Source organism: Charadrius vociferus, unplaced genomic scaffold (assembly GCF_000708025.1).
Source record: "Charadrius vociferus isolate BGI_N301 unplaced genomic scaffold, ASM70802v2 scaffold385, whole genome shotgun sequence".
NCBI classification, from domain to species: domain Eukaryota; kingdom Metazoa; phylum Chordata; class Aves; order Charadriiformes; family Charadriidae; genus Charadrius; species Charadrius vociferus.
The window spans coordinates 4,158,324-4,169,581 of NW_009648925.1; positions in this window are offsets into that span (position 1 = coordinate 4,158,324).

An 11,258-nucleotide genomic window follows, 5' to 3' on the forward strand; every position below is an offset into this window, starting at 1 on the left:
ACAGGCTGGGGGATGAAGGGATTGAGAGTAGCCCTGAAGAGAAGGACTTGAGGGTGTTGGTGGATGAAAAGCTGGACATGAGCTGGCAATGTGCGCTCGCAGCCCAGAAAGTTAACCATATCCTGTGCTGCACAAAAAGAAGTGTGGCCAGCAGGTCGAGGGAAGTGATTCTGCTGCTCTACTCCGCTCTCCTGAGACCCCACCTGGAGCACTGCATCCAGCTCTGGAGCACTGCATCCAGCTCTGGAGCCCTCAGCACAGGAAAGACATGGACCTGTTGGAGTGGGTCCAGAGGAGGGCCACAAAAACGATCAGAGGGCTGGAGCACCCCTCCTATGAGGACAGGCTGAGAGAGTTGGCATTGTTCAGCTGGAGAAGAGAAAGCTCCAGGGAGACCTTATTGTGGCCTTTCAGTACTTAAAGGGGGCCTACAGGAAAGATGGGGACAGACTTTTTAGTAGGGCCTGTTGCAATAGAACAAGGGGTAATGGTTTTAAACTCAAAGAGGGTAGATTTAGACTAGATATAAGGAAGACATTTTTTACAATGAGGGTGGTGAAACACTGGCACAGGTTGCCCAGAGAGGTGGTAAATGCCCCACCCCTGGAAACATTCAAGGTCAGGCTGGACAGGGCTCTGAGCAATCTGATCTAGTGGAAAGTGTCCCTGCTTATTGCAGGGGGGTTGGACTAGATGACCTTTAAAGGTCCCTTCCAACTCAAACTATTCTATGATTCTATGAAAATGAGAAGCAAGGCCCTTATTCACCCTCACAACAGCCCCCGCTGCCAGAAATCAATATGACGTGTGGCTTTGTTTCTGCCTCAGTGGTAGCAAGGTTGTCCTTGGGGAGACAACCCTTGGAGGTTATTTGCAATTTAGAATGGGGCAAGGACATATACCCTGGGAGAACATATACCTGGGAAGATGAACATGGGAAGATTAACGGGCACAAACTTGAATATAGGAAGTTCAATCTAAACATGAGGAAGAGCTTCTTTACTCTGAGGGTGGCAGAGCACTGGAACAGGCTGCTCAGAGAGGTTGTGGAGTCTCCCACTCTGGAGACATTCAAAACCCACCTGGATGCCATCCTGTACAACTTGCTGTAGGTGACCCTGCTCGGGCAGGGGGGTTGGACTAGATGATCTCCTGAGGTCCCTTCCAACCCTGACCATTCTGTGATGAAAAATAGAAACAGCCCCAACTTTCCCATAACCTCTTAGTTTCTGCTGTAATTTGTAACAAAGTCTTATGGAAGAGAAGTGGGGATAAATGGGACCCAAGAAGATCATTGTAATAAGAAATAGGAGACAACCACTGATACACAGGGAAACAAGCAGCCCAGGCCTGTCCAGGCACTCACATAGAAGGTATTCCCACTCATCTCCTGCAGCAGCAGCAATGAGAACTCCCCTCTTACTACCAAAACAAAAATAACCTTCACAGGCCAAAGGATCAGGATACCTAACTTCATGTTAGGAACCCTTACAGATCTGAGCTTAATTCACTTTCCCCAACACCTTCTAAAACATGAGAAGTACTAAGAACTGCAAACAGTCAGCAAAGCAGATGCCAATCCAGGTGGTGTTTTCTGAATAAGCCAATCACAAGTAACTCAGGATGAGTTACTGATGATAGGGCTGATGATGCCCTGGAACATCCAAGCTCTTGAGACTGCTACATTTTGGCCAGAAGTCTTCCAAGGTCAACTCTCCCAAAAACATGTAGTTTTGCTAGAGGGCCATGCATGGAAAGGTATTAGCACAAGAGGCCCACAGTGGGTATGGGCAAACAGGCATGCAGAAAGATGTATGCTGATGGAAGGACACTGGATATTGAATAAAGACAGGAAATGTAACCAAAGATATCATCTCCTTCAAAGAGAGAGATTGGCTCTAGAAAGCAACAGAGATTTGGATGCATAGTGTGTGTTCTAAATGTTATCTCATTTTCCACCTAGACATGACAAACAGATGTTCCTGGTAACAATCCCTCTTGTAGCTAAATGAGATAACGTGGATGGCTGAGAGATGCCAAAAATGTTGTTCCCAGACCACTCATTCCTTGTTTTTCCAGCTGAGACTGCCAAGAAGAGAGGCACTGACTGCCAGTTAGAGTTTCTGAAGGCAACACTACTCCAGAAAGAATTCAGATGAGACCAAACCACTCATTTCCCCCAGGACTTCATTTTCATCATCAGGGAAGAAAATGCAATACATCCCTGCAGGCCTTTGACACTGAAGTCTGCGGACCTCAGTCTGATCTCTATTATACTCATGTAAATCATGACCTGCTTATGCCACAAAGTCGGTGACATTTCACCACTGCGGTGCTAATAAGGCCCCAGGTATCTATTGCCTTCCCTGACATACATTCTGAAAGGAGACAGAAGATGCCTTGATTATAACTCACTGCCCTTTCTCTTACATGTGTGACTTGGCCAATTGCTAAAAGAAAGGAAGAAAAAGTCCTGAGGTCAAAGAGGAGGTCTGTGCTGGTGCAGTAGCTGGAACAGGTCTTCCCTATATCATACCAGTGCAAATTACTGGGGAAGAGGTTAACTGACACAAGAAAGGGTATGTCCCACCCATCTCCCACCTTCTTGCCACAGCATTTGGATTTCACACATTACCAGCATAGTCTTCTGCCTTCCCTCCAGCTTCACAAGCCATGAATGACATGAAGGGAACCTAGCGATGCCTGGAGTCTGTCAGAAATCCTGCACTCACCCACCCGTAACACACAACCCCAACGCATGAGCTTAAAGCTCAGGGGGTGTTCAGGCAGGGGCAGCCTCTACCCCACCAGAACTGACACTCTCCCCATGCCAGTATCCTTCCTCTCTCCCACCAGAACCAGAGAATCAGAGAGCCCTTGTGATTATGGTCATTCTACAGCTTTCTGCTAAAACCAGGCTGAGGAACAGCCCAGGAAAAAATACCTGTTTGAACCAAGCTGAGTGTGATGTTCAGATGGAGCATGATAGGTTTTGTAGCCACCAAGGGATCAGCCATAAACATCCATTCCTACTAATGCAGTCAGGAGCAGTTGCTCTCAGTAGATCTGAAAAGCAATACAAGACAGCAGCCATCAGCAGGTTAAATGAAAAATAAGAAAAAGACATAGGCATAATCCAAATTATTGCTCCAGTCCCAGTGTGTTCAGTGCTAGAAATAGCTCAGACTGAGGTTCAAGCCACAGTATTTCCAAACAACTCCCTGACCCCTCACACTTCAGGAAGGCTGAGACTGGCTTTTGTGGCTTAACTCTTACTGCCAAAGAGTTTTTTCTCAGGGGCTGGTCCAAGTCTGTGGACTGTGCAGCCTGCAGGATCTAAAAGCTACTACAAACTGCCCTATCTTCCATTCCAAGTGCGAGGCCTGCTTCCCAGTGAGGCAGGCCATTTAATGCCACTCATGCTTAAAGTGAAAAGATTGTGCAGCTTTTTTAAGTTGTCCTTCTACTGTCTTCTGCTGCAGAGAGGAAAAAAGCAGAAGCATGTGAGGAGCCTCTGGGTCTCCTCATTTAATGTGGGACTGAAGGAAAGACAGGCATCTCAGCACCATCAATGGGTCAGGTCTCTAATGTCTGGTTAGAAGAACCTGCAGCAAATCTCTATCCAAGCTTAATAACAGCTTCTGGTCAAAACCACCCATAAGCATCAGGAAATTCAGACTGGATGCTGATGAGGGTGTCAATGGCCCAACTATACTTAATAATAACTTAATAACAGCATCCTGGCCTGTATCAGGAATAGTGTGGCCAGCAGGACTAGGGAAGTGATTGGCCCACTGTATTCAGCACTGGTGAGGCCACACCTCGAATACTGTATTCACTTTTGAGCCCCTCACTGCAAGAAAGAGGTTCTGAAGTGAGTCCAGAGAAGGGCAATGAAGCTGGTGAGGGGTCTGGAGCACAAGTCTTATGAGGAACGGCTGAAGGAACCGAGGTTGTTTAGCCTGGAGAAAAGGAGGCTGAGAGGAGACCTTATCTCTCTCTACAGCTACCTGAAAGGAGGTTGTAGCCAGGTGGGGTTTAGTCTCTTCTCGCAAGTAACAAGTGATAGGACAAGAGGAAATGGCCTCAAGTTGCACCAGGGGAGGTTTAGGATGGATATTAGGAAAAATTTCTTCACCAAAGGGGTTATCAAACATTGGAACAGGCTGCCTAGGGAAGTGGTGGCATCACCATCTCTGAAGGTATTTAAAAGATGGATAGACGTGGTGCTGAGGGACACGGTTTAGTGGTGGTTTTAGCAGTGTTAAGTTGATGGTTAGACTCGATGATCTTAAAGGTCCCTTCCAACATAGGCGATCCTATGATTCTATGATTCTATATAATTTCCCACATCACTCTGGAAACACCCTATCTGCTGAGAAGAGCCACTAAACAGAAGTGCCACTTGTTTCAGACACACATAGCCAGCTCTGGAAGATGTCAGTTCTCATATAAATTAGTCACTATAAAACGGAGAACCCAACACTGAAAAAAAGAAAGGGGGAGGAAATAATATGAGAGGCTTTTCTTGGTTCATGACTGGAACAGCTACTGTCATTTAAATTTTATTAGGAAAGATTAAAAGGAGCCTTGGAGTGAAGCTGCTGTGATGAAGTGGTCCCAGGGTCTCTATAACTGTGATTGGCACCATACTGATGTGTCAGTTTGACAAAGTTATGATAGTTATTATGCTGGCCCTAAAACAGACCCTTCAGCCTCAGGCAAAATAATAAAAAATGGGGAAGAAATATCCAGAATGCAGGAAACTCAATCCAATTGGGCAGCGAGATAGACATTTACCTCAGCATTATTTTTTTTGGAGGTGATGTGGAGTAGACAGTCAATACTGCCAAATCTGTACATGAATGACTCCTCTTATAGATGTCTTTGTAGTCTGGCCTGTAGGTGAGGCTTGGTGCCTGCCCTCCCCCACAGAAGTGGGCCCCTGGGACACAGGAGAGAGCAGGCTGAGAAGCCTCTCATCAGTTCAAGGCAGCACCTGCCTTGCTCATACCGGCTGTTTCTGTCCCTGCCAAACAGCACTGCAAAAGGCTCCACGAGTCAGGCTTTGCACTCGCTAAGCAGGGCCTCTGGTTTTATACCCATCTTCACCCTCAGCCATAGGTAAGGAAGCAACAAAGGGTCCTTGGGCTGGTGCCACCACTCTGAACCACTCTGGAGAGAGCTGTCACCTGGAAGTCACAAATGCCTGTCCCCACATCGCCAGCCCTCACAGTGCAGCTGTAAAAATCTCAATTTCTGCAGGCTGCTGCCTTTGAAAGCTCTGCCTGCCCTCGAGATACCTTTTGACGCATGCAACCTACTCACTGACCGCATTACACCACACATGCGAGCGTTATCTCTGGCCCCAAGAGACACTGCCTGCATAAGCACAGCTAACAAACAGAAGCATAATGAGCCCTTCTCACCACCCCAAAGTTGAAGGTAAGATGCCTTTTTAATAATAGGGTACTTGGGAGGATTTATAGGCTCTGGTTGTCTCAATACACAAATGACAGCATCAATCAGAGCCAGACAGCCGAGGAGGAAAGCAATATACCTGCTAGGTGAGGGGAATGCTGATATAAGGCACAGGCAGCAAGGGCTGCGACTGGCAGGAGCTGAGGTTTGTGCCTGTACCTTCCTGCCTGGCAAGCGGTGTGGTAGCTAGCAGTAAATACGAAAGAAAAACTGCATTCTGCATCCCAAGCATGTTTGGCTTGTATTTTAAGACAGACTAAGCCCCTTTGGTTCCATCCCTTCCCGTCTCAGGGAATCCCTACCTGCTGCTTACATAGAACCACAGAACCTCACAGGACAAAGAAGAGGCTTCTTCCAGGTTTGTTTGCACCCCACAGCCCCTCACTGTTGCAGAGGTGGTAGATGAAGATTGCAGATCATTGCTAACTGAAATCCCTCCACCAATTTAAAGGCCAAACACACCAGGCAAAATCGGTCTATTTTCTTGTTCAGAGGCTGGAAAAACAGAGGTAGTCGAGTTGCAATAGCTGCATTCTTTAAAGGCACCTTGAGGAAAGAACAGTACTTTGAGGCAACCAAAGATAGGCGAGCAGATGATAATTCTGTGTTGCAGTAAGCACATCCTGAACAATATTGCATATGAACTCAGACAGTCTGGGGCACTAGGTTATCTGCCAGTGGAGGCAACTGGCAATCCACAGTACATCTGCGCTGGGCTACCACCCTTTCTGCCCCTACATACGGGAGGGGAATAGCTGTAATACTAGCGCAGGAGATATTGCACAAGAACAAGGCAGGTAATGCTCTGAAAAGGGGCACGAGGTTGGAGAGATTGTTTGTTTTCACAGTGTTTGATCTGCAGAGCCAAAACAGAAAGGGAGCCTTCCCATCCAGTGGAATAATTTTAATTCGTATTCACCCAGAGTGAACTGTTTAATTTGAGCAGGTCAGGGGTTCAGGTTGCTCTATGCTTGCCTAGTTATTTAAGAGATAATACCTAATACAGTTTGAAAGAAAACTTACGCTTATGTATTTTCAAAGATTTCCAGCAAGCCGCCTGGGCAATGCTCCCAGTTTATAACTTATCTGGAAACTAGAGAAACCTATTGAGTTGGAGTTTAATTGTCCTATTCCATTAGCTCCTGCATGCACGTGAACACACTGTACAGTAAGTCCTGTGTTTCACTCCTGTGGCTGCTCTACTGAAACAAGTACAGGGTAGGAAATGGGTTCCCAACCCACAGAGATTTTTGCAACTTTGAAAAATCCCATTTTAGAATAAAACCAAGGCCTCTCAAATCCTTTCTGAAAAGAAATGCATGTGTACCCCAGTGGCTAGGGACTATCAACTGGGACAGGGTGAGACTCTTCAAGTCCAGGTTGACTTCTCAGCAGGTCTTCTGCAAGCAGGCTGCTGGGCATGCCACCATCTCTGCTGCTGGAACTTCTTTGCATTCCATAAATATCCCAGCTCCAACCAGTGACCTGAACCCAGCTTTCTCAGGGCTAATGAATATTTCTTTTCTACAAAGTGGAACAGATTCAATAGGACAAGCTGATAAAAACCTGCCCCAAAATATCTATGAAGCTGGTACATTAAGTTGGGATACAATCATCCAAGCTAACATTCAGCAGTCTCTCACAGCTCCTGCCACCCAGATGAGTGCTGCAACTCCCATGCTATGCACTGTAATAGAGCATGCAATCATTTCTCTGTATCTCCTTGATCCAAGCAGAGTTTAATCAAAACCACCTCCCCTTTGAGAAGTATTTACCGAGCAAAACTATTCCATCAAAATATTTTCAGCCACTTCAAGTACAACAGCTCAAACATATTTGTTGCATTGTGCATACTCTGCAATTTAGCAGATCAATAGGCAATCTTTGCCTTTTTGCTAAATAGCGTTAGACGCTCCCTTCTTTCTGTGTGCTCTTAACAACACTTCTGCCTCCAGCTCCTCTTTGCTTCCATGCACTTTGCGGATACACTCGTGAGCAAAGTCTGCATCTCATTCATGGGACAGAAGAGACAGAACAAAAAGAAGGCTGAAAATACACTTCTCTTGCAGAAGAGGAAGCTGAAGTCTCTGTCATTCTGCAGGGCAAACCGAGGAAGCTACAAAGACTCTCAGTTTCCTTTGGTAACAGGCTCGGTGACATCCAGCCCCAGAAAGCCAGCCAGGAGCACAGAAGCATATTGTGAGCAATTGGGCTAATAGAACAAACTCCCAAATGGCAAAGGACTGAGCATGTGCCCCCGTGCTCTGCAAACTGCAGCTGATTAATTCCTTCCACATCCCCCCAGCACAAGAGAGCCTGCCCAGCACCTCCCTTGTAGCCAGCATACACCTTGCCAGAGCTGACATCTGGGATTTAGCTTTGCTTTCAGTGCCGCTGCATGGCCAGCCCAGGGACTGGCATGCGCTCCACTAATCTCACATCTGCCCACTACAGCAGTGGTGTTACAGATGTGCTGTCCAACTGGCAGAGCTCATCGTGAGTGATTGCTGTGTCAGGGACATACAGTAGCGCAATCCAGCATGCTGGAGAGAACTCCTTTTTCATGGACATCCACAATTTGATGGGAAAGCCAGGCTTTGAAGATGATGTTATACATGTTTTCCAGCCATTTTATCACTCTTGACCCTTACTAATCAAGTCCTTACAGAAGGATACCTCAATTTCCCCATCAGCACACTCAAACATAAATAACGATAGTCACCAACCACTCTCCCTCGTTTTCAAGAAAAAAAAAAAAAAAAACATTTCCCAACATAAAGATCTCACAGTCACCACCAGAGCTTGGGAAAGAGCTGCAGCAGTTTCTCCCTCTTCCTCCAGGGCTTTAGGGCTCATTACCAAACTAACAGATAGCCAGGGTTTGCCTGTTAGGAGCTTTTTTGTAAGACAATCTATCTGCATTTCAGACAGTTTAGAACACAGCATGAACACAACCCAATTTATCTTAACTGAAAATGGTTTCAATCTGGCACTGTTTGTCTTAGAAAGCAGGTCTTCCTCCCAGGGTCATTTGAGTTACACAAAGCTCTGTGTCACAACAGGTATGTAGAGGATGATGTTGAGGGGGAAAGCAAGGCAGGCAGCCCTCCTGGGGGACCACTCAGTATCTTACAGCCCATTCAGCTGAGGAGCTGTATGTCACCAATTTCAAGTAGTTCTTTGGCTGGAAACTGCTACCACTCCTCTGTGTTCCTCACCGAGGTGCAAGCCAAATTCTTCCTGCAGGTAAGAGCAGCAACAAACTGTGACTCTGAGATAAGAAAAGTGTCAGGGAGTCCCCTCATCAGCCCAGGTTTATCTTGATGAGGACCTGGAGCTTTGGGTGATGGCTGAGCAAAAAAATGATCATAACCCATAAAACAGGCCAACCTCAGACAGTTTAAGGCTTTTTTCAGGCTTTTTCAGTCAACCCTGAGCCCTTCCCTCCTCCAGGTCACACTAAATGTCTCATTTTCCTCCCTAGAAATTGTAGTGATTTAAATAAACATCCCTTTCAACAATATGTGTCATATTTTATTCTGAGGCTGCCAGAACAAAACCTTGCTTGGAAAAGTTCTCCCTCTTCATTTTTGGCGCAAACAATTCACTAAACTCAACCCAGGTTCCCAAATACTTTCACTCCGCTAAACTGTATTTTTCAGTGAATTAAGCATTCTTCAAAATGCATTTCTCCCTATGCTGATGACCTCTACTATTTTCTTCTTTGATGTGGGAAGTAATAAAAGATGACTAAGTGAGAACAAAACACTCCTTTACTTTATCCCTACACAAGCAGTTCCACTCCCAACCACTTTTTCATGTTAGATACAGGCTCCTCAGGCTTTCAGAGGCATGAAGTTCCCCCAGAGAGAGGAAATGACTTGCCCACAGTCACACTGAGCCAATGGCAAAGCAAAAGAGATCTCTTGCATAACAACTCTCTGCTTGAACCACAAAACACCCTTGAGAGGAAAAGATTTATTTCTACAGTTTCCTGATTTGCAACAGAAGCACCACCACAGGGGTTATTGCGAGGAATAATCATTAGCAGAAATATCAGAGTCGTGCATAAAAGCACCAGATAGGACAATCACATTGTGCGAGATGTCATCCCTACACTTAGTGAGAGACAGGCCTTGGAGCGGAGGGCTTGCAGTCTGTGGAGACAGCTCAAGGATGCAATGGCAAGTGTTAGTCCCTTTCAAATGCAGAGAAAGACAGTGACTCCAAGGCATTAATTCTGCATTCCACACAGCAGAAGAGTAGCAGCTTATCTAGACCAGACTTTCTTCCTTAATGTATATTAGCCAGGAAACCACAATTCATTTGTGCAAATCTCCCATTTATTACTGGTTACCACTGAGGCTTTCTTCATTGCTTCGCTCAGTGGTGACTGCCTTCTGCCATGCAGAGTGGCAGCGGTCAGGGTGAGGATGTGCGGACAAGATTCCTTTTTGATCCATCTGATAAAAATCATGGAAAGCTCTCCAGGCTGAACTGAGGGAACAAGGATGCAGTGCACCTTGCCTATTTCTAACCCCTACAACTCAGTGAAATCTCAGCATGATTGCTAAATTATGTTCCCCAGAATCCCAGCTTCAATCAATGAATAGCAATGACTGAGAGTTATGCCCTCCTCCTCGGGGGTGGGGGCACACCGAATTCAGAAGGCTCTGAAGAGCAAATAAGGAGACCTGTATTTAAGACCTTGCCAGATTCCGTGGACATGCCTGCATGGACAAGGTCAATCAGTCTCAACCTCCGACCTGCCTGATGCAAGCCAAATCCCACCTGGAAATAAGTAGCATGGTTAGTGCAGCACTGCCCACTCTTGCTCAGGCTCGGGGCAGTGCTGAGGTACCAACCCAGCTCTCGGAACCTGTGTCTGATACGGGCAGTACACGAGCACAGCACCTGTCCCACCACCTTCACCCAGGCAAAGCACCCATCCTGTGGCTTCTTGTCACAAATAAGATCTGTACGTTTTCTTTCCTGCTTTCTTATAATTCACATTCTGCTGGACGGAGCAAGTCCAAGGCGTCCCAAGGACACGGGGACCGTGTGGCACACGCTGCACAGGGGGACACCTGGCCGCACAAGCACTTGGCAGTCAGCAGGACGGGTGTTTTCCAGTAGCTGGCGAGCAGCTAACCACACCGGTTTCTCTGCCCCTGAACTAAGATGTTTGAGAAACAAAAATCTATAAAGCATAAAAGCCCACGTTACCGAGTGAGGAAAGGGAGGGCAGAACAAATCCAAACCACAACATACTTGAGTGCTTTTTTGGCCATCCGCCCTACTTCGGACAGCAGCTGCCGGCTGGCAGCCAGGAGGGGTTCCAGGGCAGAGGAGAAGTGGTTGCTCAGGTTGCTCCTGAGCCCCATTTTTCACCAGGGCTCTACCCACACCACCAGCTTGTACGATGAATTTTCCCTCCCAGCCCTAGTGCAGGAGTTTAATCCCAACGCCGAGAAGGGGCCTGGGAGAGCTCTGGGGCAGCCAGAGGGACAGGGCTCTCCTCACGGAGCCAGCGGCCATAGGGCGGGAAGAGGCGTGAGAGCCCCGACAGATCCCGCTGCTCCTCACCGGCGCTCACTGCGCCCCCAGCCCTGCGGCCCGCTCCCCTCTGAGCTCCCCTTTGCTCCTGATCTTCCCTGCTCCTTCGGCGGCATTGCCCCGTCGCTCCCCGGCCCGGCCGCCTGCCCACTCCGCGCTACAAAGCAGCCCAGAAGATGGCGCCGGACCCTCAGCCATCGCCGCCCGCCGCGCCGCGGAAG